This window comes from Hyperolius riggenbachi, chromosome 5 (genome assembly GCF_040937935.1).
Source record: "Hyperolius riggenbachi isolate aHypRig1 chromosome 5, aHypRig1.pri, whole genome shotgun sequence".
Classification (NCBI taxonomy): Eukaryota; Metazoa; Chordata; class Amphibia; order Anura; family Hyperoliidae; genus Hyperolius; species Hyperolius riggenbachi.
The window spans coordinates 124330530-124352789 of NC_090650.1; the positions used below are offsets into that span (position 1 = coordinate 124330530).

The 22260-nt window shown below is 44.6% G+C and overlaps 1 protein-coding gene across 1 annotated transcript in view; it reads right to left on the reverse strand.

Annotated features, from left to right (window-relative positions):
- OSBPL10 (oxysterol binding protein like 10) overlaps positions 1-22260 on the reverse strand; it is a 631331-nt gene that overhangs the window by 161980 nt on the left and 447091 nt on the right. The gene's annotated exons all lie outside the window — the stretch shown is intronic.

The window sequence follows — 22260 nt, forward strand, 5'->3', positions numbered from 1 at the left end:
TGACATTTAACCTTATCTATCGTTTTCCCCCCAAATGAAATATATTGGGTGCCATGGAAGTTTGGGCATTGCCATAGGCACCCATACAAATATTGGCAAATGTGGGAAATTTGGGCAAGCACCTGCAATCTGTAGCACTTAAATTTCTCACTTTTGTATGGGAACCTATGGCAGCGCCAATCTTCTGCAATGCCTCCGACACCCAAATCTCCTGCTTCCCTTTATGCATAACGTGATCAATGATTAAAATTAATCCAAACAAGCAAACAAACATTTAGTTACATAAAAACCTGCAATGAAATATTACAGCTTGTGGAAAGCTCCATTAAAGAACATGTTTCTCACTGAACATATCAATGGCTAATAATAAGTGGATTTGTTTATAGAAATATTCTCTGCATAATATCTCATTAACACAATTACACCTATTACTGATTTGAGCCATTGTTGCAAGTGAGTTAGTGGTGGAAGTCAATTAATCCAAAATGCCATTTTGGTTTTAATGTTAGACAATTGAAGGGGCACCACAGGGACAGCATAATTTTCTACATAGAAAAAAAATAGCTCCTAATACCAAATCTGCTTTTGTACACAGCTGACCTGCATCATTTCATCAGCTCTTCCTGATGGGGGATGCGACGGGGAACTATCAGCCTTCTTTGTCTCTGACACAGCTGATTTTTTACTCAGCTCACACACTGCCGACTTCTCACATGTACATAAATAAACAGGCTCTAAATATTGTGAAGCTGGCAGCAATAGAACCTGTTTATTTAGTTACTTTGTAGCTGTGAGGAGCCAAAAACATGGAAGCAGTGGTGTAACTACAAATCATGGCCCCCTGCAAACCTTTAATGGGGCCCCACAATATTCACATCCCTTCCCTTGGTGGCCGTCACAGCCTGGGGCCCATCTTCCAAGGGCCATAAAACATGTGTGGACATCATAATCCTTACACCCACAACAAGTGTAGCCACAAAAACACCCAATCTAAATGATGGACCCCTTTATCGGAGGTAGTGAAGTAGTAGTTGGGGCCACTTTACAGCCCTGCCCCCCCCCCCACTGTAGGTACAGGGGCTGCTCCCCTCTAGTTACACCCCTGCACGGAAGGCTGATAGCAGTTAGAAGAGAGCAGATAACAGCCAGCCCCCATCGCTAACCTGTCAGGAAGAGCTGATGTAATGACGCAAGTCAGCTGTGTCAAAGAGCAGAATTGGTGTTAGAAGATTTTTTTTAACATAAGCTGTATGGAGAAAATGATGCTGTCCCTATTAAACAACTGATGCTGGGGATAATGGAGCAGTATATTTTTTGCCATAGTTCCCCTTTAAAGCTGCGTTCCTACTATAGTGTAAAATGGATTTTTTTTGTCTATTTACCACATCAAAAAACTGAAAGCGGATGGATCACTTGCAGTAAGTGGACTGCACTTTTGTGCGGTTTGCCATCTTACCAGAGAGCGGATGTGTTTTCCATATAGCCTATGGTTGAATCTGCTCTGGCACCAACCAGACCATAATGGACTAATCGGAGCAGACTCTACACTGTCCACTCTCGCTGCCCTTTCAAGGTCCAGCTCAAGAGGGAACCTGTGGAGGCTGCGCATCCCTGACCCAATACTGTACAATTGAATGGTTAATCGCTGTGGCGCACACCGCCCCCCCTGGACTAAAATGTACGCCCGCATCCAAACAATGCAATACTGGTCTATGGAGAAATTTTAGCTTCCATCATAGTTTTGCATGCAAAATATAGATATACTGGACATCTGCACCAACGTTGAGGTAAATCTCCAGAGCAGATGTCCTAACACTAAACTGACCTAAGTTAAAAGCAAATGTCAGATGCGGCCCATATTGGTGAGCGCTTGCTTTGTTTCCTGCTGTCAAGAGGGAACCTAACCTGAGTGTCAGTGTCTTTGGGGTGAGAGATAGCCTCCTGAATCCTAAGACTCTTGTCATTTCTATGCTATAAATTCCAATTCAACATACAGGAAGTTATCTATGTGTATCTACAGTCAAAAGTTCCCAGTGTTCCAATAGATTATCCACGCCATAAAAACCTGTTAGGACAAACAGTTATTTTTCATAAAGTTACCGAAAGAGTCAATAGTTTCACTTTGCTGTGAAGGTTATTATCAATTACATGCTGCAGAAGCTTATCACTGCAGTGTTCCCCAGATTGTTCTTTGGACGCTAATTACAGTTGGAAAAACAGACCAAACACAGCAAAGAGATTTTATTCTGCAGGATTCAGCGACTGTGGGCAGCTTTGAGAGCGTGGCAGACAAAATTATTCCTTGCCAAAAAGATTAAAAGATTGGAATGAATTTGAAGATATAAAATATCCATGTAATGACAGCTCCCAGCGATGCTGTTCTCAGAGCTGGGGGGGGACTTGTGATCACTACATGGAGAACATGGCCATGGAATAAATACAAATAGCAAAACTCTATGGGCAATATAAAGTAGTTACTGTATATCCAGCAACATGGTGTAGGAAACAAGTTGTACTGTAAGTTAAACCGGACTTTTGCATCAAGTTTGAAGGAAGACTTTCAAAACACAACTTACAAAACACAATGTACAAAAACACAATGTATTGTTTTTAAAGAGACTCTGTAACAAAATTTTGAGCCTTATTTCTTCTATCCTATAAGTTCCTATACCTGTTCCAATGTGGTCTGTCTTACTGCAACCTTTTCTAGTTGCACTGTCTCTGTAATAAATCTTATCTTCTTTCCTCTGTCGGCTCTCTCGGCTGAGGCTGGAATGTGTGGAATGTGCAGCACTGCTTGTCATTGGCAGAAGCTTTACACACCCTCTCCAAGCTCTGCATGAGTCACACAGTAAGCTGTTCTCAGCCTATGATACTCTGGTTAGAAGCCATGTCTTTTGTTTGTAAACACTGCCTAAAACTGTTAATTACAAGCCAGGATTGCAGCAGGGAGTGGCAGAAACAGCACAGAGGGGCACAGGAGGAGTACTGGTTAAGGGCTCTGCCTTTGACATGGGAGACCAGGGTTCGAATCCTGGCTAGGTCAAGTACCTATTCAGTAAGGAATTCAAGGCAAGACTCCCTAACACTGCAGGGTGGCCTCTTGAGCGCGTCCCAGTGGCTGCAGCTCTTGAGCGCTTTGAGTCCGACAGGAGAAAAGCGCTATACAAATGTTCAGATTATTATTATTATTATTATTATTAGGAGAACATAATGAAGAGAATGGTATGCTTTTTATTGTAAGAATTTTAGAGTACAGATTCTCTTTAAGAGTACTCAGGACAGGGACCTGACTTACACTGGGAAGAGGGTGAGGAGATGGAGAAATGAGGAAGCACCAACTATAAACTAAAGGCAATAGCATGAAATATGCTTTTATGTTGTACTGCAACCCCAGGATAAAAACTGTACACTACTTGCTGCTTGAATCTAGGAATGTTTCAATATTTTATCACCACATACAGTTTAAAATAAGAACATCTTTAACATGTAGTGAAAAAAAGAAATAGCTTGCACAGGAGCCGGCAAAAGATGATCTAACAAAGTAGCGGCTATGGGCGGTGCTACACCAGGGAAGCATACATATGAATTCGCTGCCAGGAGACATAGGCGCAGGATACAGCGTGTATGGCTTATCCTGCGGCTGCACAACTTCCAGGCTACTATTCCCCCTCTAGTTCCACGTGGATAATGGGGAATGATGTAATTTGGCTTCCAGCTATTGCTGGAGGCCGAATTACAATGTTTTAAAAGTAACTTCAGCTCAGTCTTCTGAAGGCGGCGAAGTTACTGACTGTGTGCCGTTATAGCCGTAATTCCTATTAAGGTCTATGGTGGCGCCGGCTGCTCCCAAATCTCCTGCGCTGTAATTACAGCGCTCACCAAGGAATCCCCCCCCCCTAGGGAATCACTGTGACACACACACACACACACACACACACACACACACACACACACACACACACACACACACACACACACACACACACACACACACACACACACACACACACACACACACACACACACACACACACACACACACACACACACACACACACACACACACACACACACACACACACCTGCTCAGCAACATACATTTAACTGCTTCCAGAAGTGTGCCATAAGGAGGATGAGGTCTGTAAAAACTCTCCACGTCAGTCTGAGTGTATATAGAGGTTAAGTAAAGGTGCCCATACACTCGTCAGATTGGCAGCAGATAGATAAGAAATGCATCTGATGATCTATCTGATGCGTTTTTAGAACATTTTTTACCAGGATAGAATTCCAATAGATTTCAGTTTGAAATCTATTGAAATTCGATCTGATGGCATTTTTTTGCCATCAGATTTCCATTAAGGCCAATGCAAACTGATAAGCAATCTCATCAGATCGACCTAAATTTTCCACCCTGCAAGTTCGATGGAAATCCATCGAAATCGATCGAAATCGGCCGTCGATCGGTCGATTGGCCAACCGATTTGCAATCGATTGATCGATCGATCGGGATCGATCGGTCGGCCAGAAAATCGGCTGAGTGTATGGGCTGCTTAAAGAATGGATCTATGTGCCATAAATACCCCACATTCCTTACAAGATCCTTGTAATGAATCACTTATATTTGCAAAAAAATCTCTGTACCTCATTCTGATGTTCAAATGTATGTAAGTCATGTGTTCTAACATTGTCAGGTAATTGGGATACAGTCTTAAAGCGGATCCGAGATGAAAAACGAACTATAACAAGTAACTTGTCTATATAGCTTATCTAAAGTTTAGATAGTTTACACAGCAAATCTAGCTGCAAACAGCTTTAATGGAAAATGATTATTTATTTCTGTGATACAATGACAGCAGCCATGTTGTTTGTAAACATTACACAGAGGCAAGCCATCAGCACTCAGACTGTGAAAAAAACCTAATCCCCCCTTCTCCTCCCCCCCCCCCCCTTTGCCTCTAAAATCAATGGCTAGTAACACCTCCTCCTGCCCCTGCCCAGACTGAGCTCCCATAAGCCCTTGCTACTGCCAAGGCTCTCTGAAAACCTGTGGGCGTGGTTTATTTAGTTTTAAGGGAATTAGAGTATTAAAACAAAAACATATTTGGCTTGAGGAATGCCCTATAAATAATAGGAAAGGAACACAATTATTCAATGAGTAAAAGTTCACCTCGGATCCACTTTATGAAGGCTTATTAGCCGAAAAGCTTCCTGTTTTTCTTTTCAGGTATCATCCTGATTAAAAACGTCCTGTCAGTGAAAAGCAAGCTCAGTGACAGGGATAAGGAATTACACACAGTGTTTACCTCCTACCTCTTTCTCCTCACCTTGCTTGTAGAGTCATCAGACACAGGCTGGGGACTAGAATAATTTGTCTGTGATCTGTCCACACAGGAGCAGCTTGCTAGCAAGGATTAAAGCATTACAGCCATTTACATCCGTCGATGTAAAAAATATCTAAAGCTTGCCATACGCACATCGATTTTGAACAATTTGATTGAATTTGCCAATGTATTGGCAAATACATGCCCAATAAATTAACTTTCAATCGATTTTGTGCTGTTTATTGCTTGGCAGTCTGATTGAACATATTGAAAAGTGTGATATGTGATATGGGAGCAGGATAGGAGCGGTGGGAGGTCGATGGCCCAGAGCTTTGCCCTGCATCAGGCAGTCAGGAAGGAAGTGTAGTAGCTGAAGCAGCATAAAGCGAGATAAACTCTGGCTGCTGCTGATCCATCAGGCTGGAGGAGGGGAACTCACAAGGAACACATAGGCCTCAATTCACTAAGCTTTATCAAACACTTTATCAAACGTTTGACAATTTACCTAATCGGTAAAATCTAATTTTGAATTCACTAAAGTGTTATATATTTGTCAAATGTTTTATTAATGAAACATTCAATAAATCTATAACACCTTAGTGAGTTCAAAATTAGATTTTACCCATGAGGTAAATTATCAAACGTTTGATAAAGTGTTTGATAAAGCTTAGTGAATTGAGGCCATAGGGTTACTACTTTAACTTTAAGGCCAATATGTGGCTTTCCGGATAACATGCATGTTTGTATAGAAAACCACGTTTTCCACTGCAGTTCTATTGTATTGCATAAGTAAATCAAGCAATGTCTGTAAAAAAGTAACCTGGTGTCCATTTTTTCCTGTGCATGAAAAAAGAATTTGGTGAAACCAGCGCATGGATTAACATGGGCTGTCAGATCATATGCCTTTCTGTGTACAGAAAACATGCAGATGGCCACATATAGCAGAAACAGGGCCTTAGGGCCCATTTCCATGACATGGGTGTCTTGAAGCCAATGCACGGCAATGGAACAGTTTCCATTGCGAGCAGAGTGGTGCGGAGCGATCAGAGAATCTGCAGCATGCTGAAGATTCTCGCACAGCCTCATCCGCCCACCATCCCCTCCATACACTTCCGCATCTCCCAATGAGGACGTGACGCGAACGGCAGCGGAAGTGATGCGATGCGGCGAGGTAGCCACATTTACATCACTATTCAATGGAAAAGGTACATTACTGATTCATCAGCAAACTGCTGTCCGAACTGTAACGTTTTAATAGATTAGATGTTTGACATGCTAAAAACATCAAATTGAAATAAATCAATGAAAAACATGGATGCCTCTACCAATATCAATCAATCATTCATCGGAAATGCCCTTTCTTTATTTCAACCAAGCACAGGTGAGAGAACAGAGAAATCAAAGTAGGCATAACTTTGCACTGCACTGAGTGGTGTAAAGTGATGGCAGCACTTTGATCTATTTTCAAACTGTTTTTTTGGGCTGCAATCTGATGTCTAATGGCTTAAAGAGGAACTCCAGCCTAAACAAACATACTGTCATTAAGTTACATTAGTTATGTTAATTAAAATAGATAGGTAATATAATCTCTTACCCACCCTGTTTTAAAAGAACAGGCAAATGTTTGATTTCATGATGGCAGCCATCTTTTTGGTTGAAAGGAGGTGACAGGGAGCATGAGACACAGTTCCAACTGTCCTGTGTCCTGATCACCCCTTCCAGTTGCTAGGCAACGTGAACAACAACAACAGGAAATCCCATCATGCTCTGCACAGCATCAGGGAAAAAAAGCCCGGGCTTTTTTTCTTTGATGGGTGGAGCTTAGATAAAAATGCAGCTAAAAATGGTGCTTTGGTAAGAAAAACAAAGTTCTGATGCTGTGAAACTGTTAGGGCTGGAACCCACAAGAGCATTTTTTTGAGCATTTTGGCAGCGCTGCGATATGCTAGCGTTTTGCCAAAACGCTCAGGTGATGTTAATGGATGGGGCAACTTCCACAGGAGCATTTGCGTTTCCCAGAAACGCAAACGCAGGACCTGCAGCATTTTGGGAGCGTTAGCGCTTCAATGTAAAGTATTGAAACGCTAGCAGAAACGCTCAGCAAAACCTAAACTGAGCGCTTTTGCTAGCGTTTTGCGGTTCAGCACACTGTAACAAAATTAAAAATAATTCACAGGACCAATCAGGATAAAAACGTGAAACGCAAAACACTGCACAACCGCTGAGCAAAAAAATACACTGTTGCAAAACGCGACCGAAAACGCGCATGAATCCGCTTGCAAACCGCTCAGACAAAACGCTAGCGGTTGCGTTTTACGTTTGCGGATTTCAGTGGGTTCCAGGCCTCAAAGAAACACCAAGCCTTTTCAGTTCTGCTGAGTAGTCCGGAGGTTCACTTTAAGGCATAAACCATAAACCATGTTCAGACCAGAGAAATAGTGATCATAGTGCATTGCTATATTTTGTCAGTTAAAACAGTAGGCTTGCTGGCAGCACACATTCCTCTGAAAGCCCAATCTACACATGGGAAGGTGGCCCAGGGTGCTCACCGGCCTTCCAACTTCTGGCTTAGGGCCCACACAGACACTGGATTTTGGGCAGCCAATATGCTCATTTGTGAACATTTCTGCCATCAGTGAGTGTCTGGTCAACACATTTAAGACAGCTGCCATTGTATTTGGGCACCGTGTAAAGGCATACAGAGTATCAATAAAGAGCTTGTAGGCTTTGGACCACTAGCAGCTCTTTTCTAAGCGCTTATGATTTGTAAAGGTCTTACTAATGTAATGCTATGGGGGATTTAAAGAAATCACATCCCTTAAATGGGATCACACCCATAGCATTACATTAGCAAGAGCTTTTCAAATCACAAGCGTTTAGAAAAGGCTTAGAAATGCAGTACTAGTGGGTACTCTACCTAAATAATGCTCTTCTCCTTCCCTATGCCTTGCCCTAACCTAAACCCCCAATGTAAAGCTCTTCCTAATGCTTGAACCCCCCCCCCCCCCCATTTTTTTTTTCAATGTGCAAATGCTCCTGATGCCTAAACCAAGCCTCTTATCTCTAATTGTTCAATATGACCTTTTCCTACTCTTTCCCTTTTTTTTCCCAATCTACTGTATATCCTAACCCTAATTTCTAACCCCTGTTGGTACTGCTGCTGTCCGCATTTGCAAGCATTTAATTTGGGTGCAGTGCTCGGCTACTGTACAGCCAAGTGCCAGTTATTACTTGCAGGACATGAGTTAATCATCAGCCCCCCAAATGACATCCCTGTTGCTTGCTGGCAGCATACAGCTGCTATTTAACATTATTATCAATGGTGGCATTTCCCAGTAGATAAAAATACAAGAGTGGTACTGTAGGTAATCAAGTAAGTTTATCATCCAAGAAAGTTGATTTCGGTACAGAGCTGTGTCGATGATTTGGGTGCCGCCATAGGCCATAATGTAACCTGCCGCTATAGCAGCGCTCAGTAACTAACTGTGCCAGCAATTGCCAGAGCTCAAACTAGAAAAAAAATACTTTAGCTCCTGACTCACTAATGGTCAGTCAAATTAAAGTGTTATCATTTAATACATTGACACAAATGAATTGGGGTAGATTTTTCTCTTTTTGCAAGAGTCTAGATTTCTATACCAATAAGGACTCATAGAGACTATCCGGTATTCATATTCAAAGGTGAGACAGAAGGACCCTGGAGGCGGAATAGGTCATTCGGGCACAAAGTACGCCTGATAAATTGGGCACCGCAATAGACACCAATTTAAATTATATAGTGGTTCCGGTGGGTAATTTGGGTGCCGGTCTTCAGCTATAGTATAGGCATACTATAATATTAGGCATAGTTAGTATTCGGCATAGGTAAAGGGAAGTTGGTGTTAGGCATAAATAGGGGGAGATTAGATATGATAGGATGATAGTACAAAGATTGGTACAATAGATATGGTACAATTAGATATGATAGGATGATAGTACAAAGATTGGTACAATACTCAAAAAAAACAAAACAAAACAAAAAAGCCGGCCTAAGAGCACAGTCCGAATTATGTAGTGAAGTTATTTATTATCTCAGGTTTCTTATAACATTCCTTCTTTCATAGCATTGTTCTATTTCAAGTGCTTTTAAATGTTTATGTCTTTATTTGCTTGACTTTGGAATTTGTATCGATAAAATTTATGACTTAGTTTTGCTACCTAACAAGACTCTCTTGTGTATCTGTATAACATGATAAATTGCACTTGGTCGAGTAATTAATCAGTCAAGTGAAGACTATTGTTGTGATTAAAGACAGGGCAAAAGCTGGTCCACCAAGCAAGAAAGTCACACATGAAGAATTTGAAAAATAGATATGGACTTCAGAGGCATTGCTAAGATCCCATATAAGTTAGGACGCTACACACACACACACACACACACACACACACACACACACACACACACACACACACACACACACACACACACACACACGTTTATGAGTGTGTTAGCTGTGGCCAAATGATTTATGTGAATCTAGCAGGGATCAAAGGCACTTCTCCTCATAGAGAAAAAAAAATCAGGCCCTGACTGCTGTACAGTCATATCAGACAAATTCAATGCAGAGTATGCACCCCCAAAACATAATCAGGGAGTGAGTTCCCCCAAAATTACTAGGCAGTACACCCCTCCCCCCAACAACATAATTACACAATGTGTGCTCCAAACAGAATAATTAGAATGTAAACCCAGTAATAGTAGCATATGATAGCATATAACCCCCACACAACAATTAGGAAAGGTATCCTTTTAAACAGAGGGGTAAACTATACCCCTCTAAATAACATAACTAGGCAGTGTGCCCCCTCCCCAACAACATAACTATGCAGCATATTCCCTAGAAAAAAAACCCTAATCAGACAGTGTATCATCTAAAGAATAAAGGTGGGCCGCATATTCCAGCAAACATAGATATTCAGCATTCAACCCCCAAGCAATATAGTTAAGCAGCAGGTATCCCCTATTCACATAAGGTCCCCTCAAACATATATACAGTATAGGGCAGTGTGTAAATACCCTTAATAACAGATTGGCAAAGTGGCTATCTCAAACATAATTAGACAGCTTGTCTACCAATGTTGCCCTGTAAATTATTGGTGTTTGGTAGTTCCCGCTAAAAACTAAAAAAAAAAAAAAAATAGACACCATACTTACCTCCAGTGCTCACTTACGTGTTGCAGCCTTTAGCCTCTCTATCCCCTGCAGCAGTGATCTGCAGGCATCCCGAGCCTGGACTATAACTACAGGTTTGGTAAGCACATGCACTCTGCATCACTGGAACCTGTGACCATAGAGCTGCTGCCTCCCATACAGGGGCGTAGCAATAGGGGGTGCAGAAGTAGCGACCGCATCGGGGCCCCCGAAGGGGCCCAACTACAATATTAGCTCTCTGTTGGTCCTGGGCTCATAATAATCACTTCTATAGATACTTTGAAGTGGTTATCATTAACAAACGGTTCCTCGTCCCCTTCTTGCACCTCTGACACTGAAGTTGCCATTGGCAGGTTTTGGTGCACCGTATCAAATGTTATGTATAGAGTGCTGGGGGCCCCATTGTAAAACTTGCATCGGGGCCCACAGCTCCATAGCTACGCCACTGCTCCCGTATGACACATACAGGAAGAGTACTTGGTCCCATGCAATGATCCCTGGTAACAACACTGGTAGCCTTACAATGATTTACAGAGGGAATATAAATAACAGATTTTATTTTAAAAGCAGGTGCATTTGATTTTGTTCTCCATTAAAGTTTTTTTCACAGTGCATGTTAGCAAATGTCTGTGCATTGGGCATTGCACAGGTTGTAGTAAAGGTGTGAAATTGAGCAACATGCTGCATGTGTGTTAATGTCTGTTGTGGCTGGTTTTAAGTGTAAACATTAAGGGCCCTTTTCCACTAGCAGTCGCTAGCGTTCGCGCTGAACGCTAGCGATTGCTGAATCGCAATTACCGGCGATTCCCCGACGTTCGCGGCCGCGATTTTGCTATGCTATGCACTGCATAGCAAAATCGCGGCAATTATCGCTCCGCCGCGCGTTCGCGTTCCCCGCAAAAACGAATCGCGGTAGTGGAAATGACCTACCGCGATTCCCATGTTAAAAAGCAAACCGTAGCGATTGTAAAATCGCTATCGGTTTGCGTTTTTGCGATTCAGCCAGCGCAAACGCGCTGGTGGAAAAGGGCCCTAACACTTGTATTGCACTATTCTCCCATTGGATTCAAAGCACTTTGAGAGCTGCAATCACTGGAACATAGTACGTTTGATAAGTTGGTATAGACTGAGCATATGTAAGATACGACATCATATTTGTCAGACCGAAATGTCAGCCATGACGATTTGTGCAATGTGGCTACAGTAAGAGCACAAACTTGGGAATGGAAGCAGAAAGGTGAGGATTGGGAGGTTGGGCGTGTGGCTTATAAAGACATGTTGATTGGGTAATACTATAATTACACATAATTTATAATCTGTGTGGGAGTTAGGGGCATGTTTGAAGGCAGGTTCAACCTCAATTATGTATTTAAGAAAAATGTTTGGGTGGGTGGAACAGTGGGGGTGGTGGTGTAACACTCTAGGGCTGAAGTCCATGGGGAAGGTATGAGTGCAGGGGTGTAACTAGACTTAATAGGGCCCCACTGCAAAAATTATAGCATGGGGCCCCCCTGGTCCCCGAACCCCATGCGGGTCACGGGATCAAGAGCCAGCAAATAGCAGCAGAGCGTGTTCTGCTGTGAAGCAGTGTCTGGAAGCAGGAATAAATTACACATGCTCCCGCTACACTGCATGGTGGGAGGAGGTGGCGGGAACAGTTTTTGAGAGCAAAATGAGAAATTTTTTTGCTAATTGGCTCCACCTGCTGTTGGGGAGAGAAAGGAGGAGGGCCCCAAGTCTCCAGGCCCCCCTGCGATAGCGGGGGTTGCAGGAGTGATTGCTACATCCATGTATGAGTGAGTGACATCATAAAGCAGCTATCCTTCCACTTCACAGCCTTGGAATAAGTTTTAAAAAGGTATTATAAATATCTGTGTTCAGATGTATCTATGTGTGTTAGTATAAATATAGTTGGTTTTCAGTGTAAACATTAACACCTCTAAAATCCTATGGGAATCAAAGAACGTGAAAGCTTTAGTTACTTAGGGCACACACAATGGGTCACTCAGGAGCATTAGGGGATTTTGTCCAAGGAATCCTTAAAGGAATACTGTAGAGGGGTCGGGGGGAAATGAATTGAAGTTACCTGGGGCTTCTAATGGTCCACCGCAGACATCCTGTGCCCGCGCAGCCACTCACCGATGCTCCGGCCCTGCCTCTGGTTCACTTCTGGAATTTCAGACTTTAAAAGTCTGAAAACCACTGCACCTGCATTGCCGTGTCCTCTCTCCCGCTGATGTCACCAGGAGCGTACTGCGCAGGCACAGACCATACTGGGCCTGCGCAGTATGCTCCTGGTGACATCAGCGGGAGAGAGGACACGGCAATGCAGGCACAGGATGTCTGCGGGGGACCATTAGAAGCCCCGGGTAAGTTCAACTCATTTTCCCCCGACCCCCCCTACAGTATTCCTTTAAGGAACTGGTTAGGGTTCTAGCCGGGATTCAAATCTGGTCTCCTGCATCAAAGGTGGTGTCTTCAACCAGTACAGTAATCAGCCACTGCCCTTGGTAATCAGCCACTGCCCCTTTGCACTGCACACTGGGTGAACAGTGGGGCAGAATAACGATCTTCGTCCCAGTGTCCCTTGCGACGTTCAGCCACCAGTGTTTCTCAAAGAAACCGGCACCACTCCGAAGAAATAGTAATCAAGCTCTTTTATTGCATCAAATCCATGGCAATCACAATGACAGACGCTGTTTCGGCATAGCCCTTTATCAAATTGCAGTAGCCATACACTATATACATGTGCAATGTCCTTAAATAACCCACCCCCAGTAAAACCACCCATGGGTGTCATGCTGGGCGGGGTCAGAGGCAGAGCTGATGGGGAACATCTCACATAAAATGGAAAAAGAGTATTCTACCATTTACTTGCATCAGAAGTAACACACATCACCCGACAAAAACGCCGCTCAGTGTCAACGACGGCTGTGCATAGAGGGTGGCCACGTACGTCAGCCTAACCAACCTGCGGATGACAGCCCGGCAGCCTATCAAGTTCAACAACATCACAGAGAAGGGATGCGCCCATATCCGAGGGCTACGCACGGAACCATCTCCGTTCCGAAACCCGGCATCCTTACACCGAAACCGGAAGTGACGTATTGATAGCCTTCAGGGGTTGCCTCGGCAACCATACACAAAAAAAGAAGCGGCATAGTACACATACAATTAGATGCTCGCTGATCTGTCGGCATAGACTTACAGAGCCAGGGGGAACGTCAGTCTTAAAAGGGATCCCAACATACGCGACAAGTTGACTCCTAGGGGACGGTCACTTCCTGAGGGAAGACGTGTTGGCATGTTCCCTTGTTTAGGATGTCACATGTGCGGTATGGTGCTGAAGGGTAATAGATTTACCCACACATCACGGGGGAATTTGCTCAATCTTAATCGACTGTATATTTGCGATTCGAGTTATGTTGTCTACATGCTCAAGTGCCCATGTGGCCTTGCGTATCTCGGCATGACGACGCAACGTTTGAAAGACCGGATTTCATAGCACAAGTTGGCTATTCGACATAAAACGCAGGGCTAGTCAGTCTCTGAACATTTTGCAACATTCAGACATTCCGTATCACAACTGAGAGTGACAGTGATTGATTCAGTCCCTCCACATTGGAGGGGCGGGAATACGGAGACCTGAGATGCTTAGGAGGAGGGCGTCCTGGATAAGGCGACTTGGGACACTTGAACCCGGTGGCCTTAACCGGGAGTATGACCTGGGGTTTTGTGTCCATTTACGTTAGGTTATGGTCAATGGGATTATTGTCCTTTTGTGCCTATCTTCTTCTCTAACCTTTAACCTTTGATAATTGTTACGGTTTTATCTTTGATACCAAATTTATTGCCTTTTCTTTGTTTTTAGATATCCCTGGACGGAGGTTCGGCTGACCTGTATTGGGTGAAGTATGAAACCATTTGCCTGTTTGTGTTGATTTTTTTCTTTTTATCTGGATACATTTTTTAGATTGTATTGTTTCCTGTCTGTAGGTATTGGACTCTGGTCCCAGTAGGGAGACGTCACTCTTCCCCCCCCCCCCTCCCCTTTTTCTAGGGTGGGTATGTTTCTCTATAATTAGTAATCCTCATTATTTTGGGGATCTGCTTTTATTCACACTCATTTGTGAATGGGATGTGTACCTTAGACTGACGCTTCCCCTGGCTCTGTAAGTCTATGCCATCAGATCAGCGAGCATCTAATTGTATGCGTACTATGCCGCTTCTGTTTTTGTGTATGGTTGCCGAGGCAACCCCTGGAGGCTATCAATACGTCACTTCCGGTTTCGGTGTAAGGATGCTGGCTTTTGGAACGGAGATGGTTCCGTGCGTAGCCCTCGGATATGGGCGCATCCCTTCTCTGTGACGTTGTTGAACTTGATAGGCTGCCGGGCTGTCATGTGCAGGCTGGTTAGGCTGACGTACGTGGCCACCCTCTATGCACAGCCGTCGTTATAGCCGTCGTTCTGATGCAGGTAAATGGTAGAATACTCTTTTCCATTTTATGTGACATGTTCCCCATCAGGTCCGCCGCTGACCCCGCCCAGCATGACACCCATGGGTGGTTTTACTGGGGGTAGGTTATTTAAGGACATTGCACATGTATGTGGTGTGTGGCTACTGTAATTTGATAAAGGGCTATGCCCGAAACAGCGTCTGTTATTGTAATTGCCATGGATTTGATGCAATAAAAGAGCTTGATTACTACTTCTTCGGAGTGGTGCCGGTCTCTTTGAGAAACACACATTTATGCATATTAATTTTGTCACTGTAATTACCAATTCTGTATTTTGTACCGATTCTGTATTTTGTTTATTGATGTATACCTTTGTCTGTATTATTTTGTACCCCATGTTTTTTTTTTACTTTGTACAGAGCCATGGAATAGTTTGTCGCTTTATAAATCAATAATAATAATAATACTATTGTTGTAGGTCTTTTAGAAATATGGTCTGTCTGTCCGCTTTCTTGTCAGACTATATGACTTACCATGCAGTGTGCTGAGATATTGATTGAAAGTATCGATCTTTGGAATATAAAACAGTTTTGTTTTGCTTTTTATTATATGAACACTTTTTCCTGCAACACTTCCTAGTGACATTTTTTTCTGTGTGAATCAGTATAAAGTGCATTTTTTTTTCATATAAAGTAATTGGTGCATTAACTGAAAAATAAGCAGAGTACTGCAACAAGAGTGGATTATGAAGCTCATGTTTTATACAGTACAGTGTGCAGGGGGCTTGGAGTTTTTGTCCTTTTAGAGTTCAATTTTTACTATATTACAATTAATGAAATGTTTTATATGACATGCTGGTGTTAGTACAATTATATTTTGTCGGCTTGGATCAAAGCGGGACAAGGTCCTCCAGCACCCAAGGCTGAGACACCAAAGTGCGCCCCTCCATCCCTTATACCCCAGCCGTCACACACTGATTGCTATTAGACTAAGTGGTGCCCCAGGGCTCCCAACACCTTAATCTCTAGTTATCTGGCTTGCAGTCTCTGCCATGTATCTCCCTTTCTTATTTCTCTCTGTTTCAAACACAATAGAGGAATGATAGCTGAGTGAGTTGTGCGCCCCCTCCTACACTGCGCCCTGAGGCCGGAGCCTCTCTAGCCTCTGCCTCAGCCCTGGCCTAGATAATTATATTTTTGCTTTTTGAGATTATTATTATTTATAAAACATCAACATATTTCAGGATGCTGTACAAAGTAAGAAACGAACATGGGGTACATAATACAGACAATGGTATACAGCAATATACAAAATACAGAATTGATAAAAAATACAGAATTGGTAATGACAGTGACAAAAGTAACAATATGAATAAAATGTATAATGAATTCCAAGACACAAAAGGGGGAGTGAGCCCTGCCCTTGTGAGCTTACAATCTAAAGGAATAGGGGGGAAACAAGAGGTGCGGTAATATACAATAAACATACCTAGAGGCAGTGGGTTTTAGGATATTTTGTAGCAGTAAAACTAGGCCTTAGGACAAAGGGGACAAAGGGGAATTAGGTAGAGCGTATTCTTGTCGGAAAAAGTGAGTTTTGAGGGAGCGTTTAAAGGTTGGAGAGTGATGGATGTGTAGTGGGAGGGCATTCCAGAGAAGGGGTGAAGCACGTGCAAAATCTTGTATATGTGAATGCGAGGAGGTAATTCTAGAGGAGGACAAAAGAAAGTTCATAGGCAGATGTAAGATTGCGATTAGGTTGGTATCTGGAAACTTGTGAAGAGATGTACAGGGAGGAGAGATCGTCTAGAGCTTTGTAGGTTAGGGTTAGGAGTTTGAACTGAATCCTCTGGTTAATTGGCAGCCAATGAAGAGCTTGAGAGAGAGGGGCAGCAGAGGAAGAGCCAGAAGAAAGATGAATGAGACGAGCAGCTGTGTTCAGTACAGATTGGAGTGGTGCCTGGCTGTTAGTTGATAGTCCACAAAGTAGTATGTTACAATAGTCCAGACGAGATATTATAAGAGCAGGGACATATAGGGACAGTTTAAACATTAATAGTAAACATTTATTCAAAAAAAAAAAATCCAGTCTGAGTTTGCAGGATTTGTTTTGTTTGTCAACATTTTCCAGCTCAGTAGAACTTTAGTAAATAATCCCCTATTTGTATTTTATGTTTAGGACACTACATGTTTCCTATTATTTACCATATTTTCCATTTGAATACATATCTTATTAAGAACAAAGTTGAGTCAAGCCAAACACAAAACAAATCTGGTAAAAAAAACAAGTACATTAGTGTTACGGCTTATGATGAATAAAGAAGAATAGACAAATAAATAATACTAAATAAAGGTAGAACAGGAGAACATAGCAAAGTACCTATACTGCAGATACACAGTATAATTCAATGGAAGTGTAGTATCTAGTAGATCTATGCTGTGTGTTTACATATGTGCTTACAAAGCAAGCTAGATAAGACAGTGCAGTTTCTAGGAGAAAAATGAGTAAAGCTGGCCATACACTAGGCCGATTCCCCGCCGATCGACAGCAGATTCGATCACTGGGATCGAATCTGCTGTCAAATCGTTAACGTTAATGCTAAATTTCAATCTATTTCGTCACGAAATAGATTGATCCCGTCGATCGCTCCATGCGGGAAATTACCGTCGATCGCCCGCGGGTAGGAAGCGTGGCTAGCGACGTTCGAGTGCCCGACGACCGACGCAATACAGCTGCAATACATTACCTGCTCCGCCGGCGCGACTCCCCAGGTCTCCGCTGTCTTCTTCTCCGCGCTGGTCTCCGGGTCCGGCTGGCCTCACTGAACTTCCTGTCCCGGCAGGAAGTTTAAACAGTAGAGGGCGCACTACTGTTTAAACTTCCCCCAGACAGGAAGAAGTGAAGCCTGCCGGACCCGTAGACCAGACCAGAGCGGAGAAGAAGACAGCAGAGACCAGGGGAGTCGCGCCGGCGGAGCAGGTAATGTATGTGTGTGTGGGGGGGGGGGGGGAGCAGCGGCAGCACCACCACCACCACAGATTGTGAACGGTTTCAGGCTGAGAACGATTCACAATCTGTTTGCAGTAAAGGCAGCCATACGATCCCTCTTTGATCAGATTCGATCAGAGAGGGATCTATCTGTTAGTCGAATCTGATGGCAAATCGACCAGTGTATGGCCACCTTAAGTGAGGAAATCACATCAGGATTTACTTCATTCAGAGGGAATACAAATGGAAGATGCCAGGAACAGTTTTCTCTTTATTTACTAAATACAATTTACCGCAATCAAATCCTGAAAAATACAATACATATGTGATATAAGTAGGACAAGTATTTATCTACTTATATATGTGGGGTTTTTTTTCCTAGGATAGTGTGGCTGTCCCTCCTGCTTTAATGGTGTTCCACCACACCTTTCAGAATCGTCATGCATCCAAAGGATATAGCTTAATAATAACCAAACCAATTGATATTGCAAAACTTTTCTTAATCTTCCTTTATTAATCCAAAAAACTTCACACATGAGATTTCTGTTCAATAGCAACTATAGCGAATACATAGAAATACAAAAATCATCCAATTAGCATTTCCCTAAAATTACGTGTGTTACAAGTAGTGTTGGGCGAACAGTGTTCGCCACTGTTTGGGTTCTGCAGAACATCACCCTGTTCGGGTGATGTTCGAGTTCGACCGAACACCTGATGGTGTTCGGCCAAACCGTTCGGCCATATGGCCGAACTAAGAGCGTATGCCCGAACGTTCCCCGAACGTTCGGCTAGCGCTGTGATTGGCCGAACGGGTCACGTGGTTCGGACCCGAACGCGCTCTGATTGGCCGAACGGGTCACGTGGTTCGGGTAAATAAATACCCGATCCACGTCATTTCTCCGCCATTTGTCTGTGGGTTTAGCTTTGGGTAGGCAGGCAGGGTAGTTCTCTCTCCAGCCAGGCTAGCCAGGGTCCCCCCAGTCATTGTGTCGCTGCTGGGAATAGTAGTACACCGCTCACCCACACTATATAGCATTGTGTTTACTGCCACTCTGTGTACACCGCTCACCCACCACTGTATAGCATTGTGTTTACTGCCACTCTGTGTCTCTGCTGGGAACAGTAGTACACCGCTCACCCGCCACTGTATAGCATTGTGCTCTGTGTCGCTGCTGGGAACAGTAGTACACCGCTCACCCACCACTGCATAGCATTGTGCTCTGTGTCGCTGCTGGGAAAAGTAGTACACTGCTCACCCACCACTGTATAGCATTGTGCTCTGTGTCGCTGCTGGGAAAAGTAGTACACCGCTCACCCACCACTGTATAGCATTGTGCTCTGTGTCGCTGCTGGGAATAGTAGTACACCGCTCACCCACCACTGTATAGCATTGTGCTCTGTGTCGCTGCTGGGAATAGTAGTACACCGCTCACCCACCACTGTATAGCATTGTGCTCTGTGTCGCTGCTGGGAACAGTAGTACACCGCTCACCCACCACTGTATAGCATTGTGCTCTGTGTCACTGCTGGGAATAGTAGTACACCGCTCACCCACCACTGTATAGCATTGTGCTCTGTGTCGCTGCTGGGAATAGTAGTACACCGCTCACCCACCACTGTATAGCATTGTGCTCTGTGTCGCTGCTGGGAATAGTAGTACACCGCTCACCCACCACTGTATAGCATTGTGCTCTGTGTCGCTGCTGGGAACAGTAGTACACCGCTCACCCACCACTGTATAGCATTGTGCTCTGTGTCGCTGCTGGGAATAGTAGTACACCGCTCACCCACCACTGTATAGCATTGTGCTCTGTGTCGCTGCTGGGAATAGTAGTACACCGCTCACCCACCACTGTATAGCATTGTGCTCTGTGTCGCTGCTGGGAATAGTAGTACACCGCTCACCCACCACTGTATAGCATTAACATACATATATCCAGGCACATCGCCTCTAGTTAGGACATTAAATAAATTATTATTAGGGAAAGGGAGGTGCTGAAGGGGGTGTGGCTAGAAAACAGCAAAAATCTATTAACCCTTCGCACATTGTATAGCATTGTGCTCTGTGTCGCTGCTGGGAATAGTAGTACACCGCTTACCCACCACTATATAGCATTTCTGTACTGCCACTGTACTGCTGCCAGTCAGCGTGTACTTTAAGGATAAGTGAAATGAAGAAGAAATCCTGTGAAAGAGGGAGGGGCAAGGGAAGAGGTGTTTCCCCTGACGGTTCACGTACAGGCCACAGTGGAGCACCGAAGAAAACCCACTCAATACCGTCCATGTTGTCCAGGAAATCAACCCTCACAAATCCAAAAGAACAGGACCAGATAATTAATTGGATGACCTCTCAAGCGTCCAGCAGTGGGTTAAGCAGCACCAGCACATCACGCACGAGGTCCGAGTCCTCAGCCAGTTACAAGGAGCCAGTGGGCACAAAGCTGACACAACCGGCAGCGACACCACGCACACAACTGCCAAATAACCAGTCCGAAGAATTTCCTCAGGACACAATGGGGTATTCGCAGGAGCTATTCCCAGCCCAACAAACTTCCACCTTTCAAAGGTCAATGGAACAGCCAGAAATGTTGTGCCCGGATTCACAACCATTTACTGTGGGAAATGCACCGCGCACTGAAATGCAAGGCGAGTCCGAGGACTTTGAAACCCAAATCCCAGAGCAAGTTGGGCAGGAGGGGTTTCAATTGCAGGAGGTCGGCCGAGAAGATCTGGAAGACGACGTTGGAGTGAGCTGCGCAGAGGTTGTTCTGGGGAGCTCTACTCCACGGCGGCGGCCCACAATCACATATGACGAGTTTGAGGAGATGGAAGAGGAGGGTTTGGACAATGTGGACACAGACCCAGATTTTGTATGTGAAGGAGAACATCGCCGTCGTAGCAGCACAGATGAGTCTGTTGAAGAACCCACTGCTGCACGAGTTCGCCTTGTGCCACAAGGTAGGCGGCGCGAAATTTCAGGCACCACAAGCATGGAAGTTCAAGTGAGACGCAAAAGAGGCGCAAACAGAAATCGCCAGCAAGGCAGGTGCTCCAAAGTCTGGCCTTTCTTTGAAGACTGCAGTGAGGATGGTACCATGGTGATTTGCAAGGTGTGCAAGACCCGCCTGAGCAGGGGGAAAAATATTAACAACCTCTCCACCACCAGCATGACCCGCCACATGGTATCCAAACATCCCACTCTGTGGGCAAACGCGGCAGGACAGGGTACCAGCAACACTGCCTCCCTTGGGGTCACCAGACTCACCACCAGACCCTCCTCAGCAGCAGCAGTAGCTCAGCCATTGCGTGGTTCACAACAACATTCACAAACATCAGACGACGCTGACACTGTCACTTTCCGGAATAGTGCTCTTGAGGTCTCCTAGTCTTCATCAAACACAACAACCAACAGCCCTTCAGAGTGCAGCCCTACGGTTCAATTGTCTGTCTCAGAGATGTTTGAGCGCAAGAGGAAATTGCCAGCAAATGACCCCCGGGCCGTGGCACTAACAGCCAGCATAGCCAAGCTTCTTCATATTGAGTGGTGGAGACAAACAGCTTCAAGGGCATGATGTCAGTGGCCATCCCACGTTACGTGGTTCCCAGCCGCTACCACTTTGCGCGCTCTGCAGTGCCTGAGTTGCATGAGCACGTGGTCAGCAAAATAACCCGAAGCTTGAAGAATGCCGTGGCCTGCAAGGTTCACCTCACCACTGACACCTGGACGAGTGCGTTCGGCCAGGGTCGATACATCTCCCTTACCGCGCACTGGGTGAACCTTGTGGAGCCTGGCAGCGATTCCTCACCTGCTACGGCGCGGGTGTTGCCCACGCCGCAAACAGCTGCACCACCGTCCCTCCCACTGGATAACAACAGCAGCACCTACCTCTCTGACTCCTTCTCCTCCAACGTATCTCAAAGCTGTACCTCATCCGGAAACGCTAACCCAGCAGCAGTAGGATCATGGAAGCAGTGCAGCACAGCTGTTGGCATGCGTCAGCAAGCGTTGCTGAAGCTGATCTGCCTTGGGGATAAGCAGCACACAGGGGAGGAAATTTGGAGGGGAATAAAGGAACAGACGGATTTGTGGCTGGCACCGCTGGACCTGAAACCGGGCATGGTTGTGTGTGATAATGGGAGTAATCTCATTCGCGCTTTAAGGTTGGCTAAGCTGACACACATCCCTTGCCTGACGCACGTGATGAACCTAGTAGTTCAGCGGTTCCTGAGGACATACCCAGGCGTGGCCGATCTTCTGTTGAAGGTGCGACGAGTGGCCAAACATTGTAGAAATTCCA